The sequence below is a fragment of the Crocodylus porosus genome, unplaced genomic scaffold (genome assembly GCF_001723895.1).
Source record: "Crocodylus porosus isolate Cpor-Errol unplaced genomic scaffold, CroPor_comp1, whole genome shotgun sequence".
Lineage (NCBI taxonomy): Eukaryota > Metazoa > Chordata > Crocodylia > Crocodylidae > Crocodylus > Crocodylus porosus.
In genome coordinates, this window is record NW_017728907.1 from 51,157,055 (window position 1) to 51,159,896 (window position 2,842).

The window sequence follows — 2,842 nt, forward strand, 5'->3', positions numbered from 1 at the left end:
TTGTGGCATACTTTTCTGAGAGAAGCCATAAAATCATAGGGTTGGAAGGGATATCTAATGTCATTTAGTCCTGCCTGCAGAAATGTAGATTGTGCTATTCCTAAAATCTCTCAAGAGTAATAGGGATATAGGTAGGCAGGGAGTAACATTGGAAGGAGTACCTGAACTCTACAGTCTCTAGGGCCATTATATCTGTAGTGATGAGATCCTACCCCATCCCCGCCAAAAAAAATACCTCCTCCAAAATAAAACAAACAAATGGGAAATAAAAGGATCCTTAAAGGAAAAATACGGTTTCTGACAGAGAAGTCAAATTTGCTCCTTTGAAGATAATGACATTGGAGCAGCAACTAAAGGAAGGGGGTGGTGGGGGGGGTCTCCTTTAATACCAGTCTCTTTTTGCAGGGTTCAGATGGTATCTGATAAAAGAGGAAACTTGTCTCTAACAGGACTGAAACCTAATCTACTTTTTCCTAGAGGTTCCCCAAGGATTTCAGTATTGCACTAGAATTTGTTGCAAGTACAGTCCAAATGATTAGTTATCAGCACTACCACCAGTGACATCCATCCAAATGTAGGTCTCTGCAGTATCAGTGAGGCAATGCAGACATACCCTCAATGTGCATGCACAGACCCCGTGGATGTTTCTGCACAAAGTAATTGAACCTGAGTCTATAGTGTGCACATGCACCAAGATGTCATTATGCATGGACTAAATTCAAACCATACTGTACCAACATTACCAAATAACTACAAAAGTAAAACCAAAAGGTAGTTTGACCAAAGCCAGGCCTAGAACTATGGACATCAGGGGAAACACAAGCAATCAAACAATGGAAAATATTAGAAGGCCTAGGATTTTACATACATAAGCATAACAACCGTTTTACTGTTCAAGGAATTTTTAGTGGCTACTTATCTTTCTTAACAGGTTTTACTGAAACCCAAGAGTCCTGCTTACAAGCCAATGCACTGAGGAAAGATAACTAATATTTTTACTTAACTGGTAGCATCCATCCCATAAGCCAACTTGAAAAAGAGCTGATATGGATGCAATCCTCTGCAGTATATTTAAAATACAGTTGCTATCATTGCATAATAGAGTCATTCTTTATAAATGCCACGTATGAAATGAATGACAAATAATGGTAACAAAAATGAGACTTTACTTACTTTATTACATAGATATTACTGAGTAATAGAACACCTATTTTTACTGTCCATTCATTTGCTTGCCCTAAAGTACATATGAAAGTTTTAAAGATATGGTTTAGACTGGTAAAATCATTTCTTTTACAGTTCATAAACTTCCCAAGTATATGATGGAATAGGCAATGCTCTCAATGCATCGTCCAAGTAATATAACTGACTGGTACCTTTTTGTCATCCTAGTTAACCGTTTCTCACTCATAAAGCATACAAGTATAATTAGTGTATCACTCAGCACTCTGATACATTCTTGATGTTCATGTAATTTATCTCCAATTTGTCATAGCTCCTGTCAAATCTCCTATCGCTACATGGTGCCTTATTCTAGGTCTGTCCATTGATATAAGAGTCTTGAAACCAGGCAGATGGTTTTGTAAAGTAAAGACTGTTTTGCCTCAAGCAAGAAGCTTGTAGATTAAAAGAAAGGTTAATAGAAAAATAATTCAAGGTAAAGATAAAAATTTGACAGATGTGTGCAGTTCTGCTGCCAGTTCCTTTTCCCATCATGTTGCAACAGTAGTTATATATTCTAGATGGGAAATTGTAGGAATTGTATCATAGCGAGGAGGATCTGCAATTAATTTCTAGTCAGCAAAAATAAGTTAATTACTGGCACCATTACCAAGCTAAATTCTCTGAGCTTACAGGCCAGGAACTGCCCGAGTAACTCTTGTTCTGAAAGTCTGCCGAGTGTCAGGCTGTGATCTTGAATCTGGGGCCTTGGCTACCTAGCACAGCCACTTATCCCAGTCTGCCACCTCCTCAGCAGAGCACTGAGGCAGACAGAGGTGACCAGAACCGTTCATCTGGGCCTACACACACACCTGCTCCCTGCTACCAGAGTGGGTCACTTGACCCATAAACCTTTCCAATATAAAGCCGTGACCCAGAAGACGATGACTCCAGGCAACAAGGCTCAAATTTGTACCTAGGCTGCTGCACCCCTGATCTGTGCCTCTACTGGTGCTCTCTGGATACCCGACCCAGTTTTCCCACATACCCCAAATTTGGCCAGACCGTTTGGCTCCTTGATCCAACTCTGGTTTGATTTCCTGGATACCTGGCCCAGCCAGCCTCCTGACCCAGCACTCTGACCAACTCTTGGGGTCTCTGATTCAGTTCCCCAGACAGATCTTCTGTCTTCTGAATTCCCTGTGCTTGGGCTCTGTACACTCTCCTCAGATCTTGGCTGCTTCTCCTGACCCTGGGTGACCCCCCAGACCTGGCCACCAATGGCCTGGCATGACGCCGAGCAAGTGCCTTTGGAACTTGATGGCGCAGCAAGCATCTACGTTAGATCAGTTTCACATTGCCAATGTCAGAGGCGGCTCAAAAAAGCAAGTTCAGTTTGAATTTTAAAAATATCTACTTGGAAAAAAAAATGTAGTCAAGATAATGTATGGAACTTTACAATGCCTATTGGTTTAAAAATTGCAGTAACTATAGAAACTGTCTGCCTGTCAATTTTTATTTGTGGTACTCATCAGAAAAAAAATGGTTTTATCATTAGGTGTATTTACCTGCAACTTAACTCTTAAAAATTAACACTTAAAACTGAGGGTCCAGCAAAGAATGACAATAATGAATAGAGGCCTGGGAAACAGTATTTATGAATATAAGATGAATAAACTAG

The 2,842-nt window shown here is 40.4% G+C and overlaps 1 protein-coding gene and 1 long non-coding RNA gene across 2 annotated transcripts in view; one reads left to right on the forward strand and one right to left on the reverse strand.

Moving 5' to 3' along the window:
- AGBL4 (ATP/GTP binding protein like 4) overlaps nt 1–2,842 on the reverse strand; it is a 1,420,095-nt gene that overhangs the window by 977,869 nt on the left and 439,384 nt on the right. The window lies entirely within an intron of this gene.
- The window catches only part of LOC109307459, an 18,108-nt gene continuing 15,453 nt past the window's right edge, over nt 188–2,842 (forward strand). The window contains exon 1 of the long non-coding RNA XR_002100269.1: nt 188–197. This is a non-coding gene — a long non-coding RNA (uncharacterized LOC109307459). The remainder of the gene's footprint in view (nt 198–2,842) is intronic.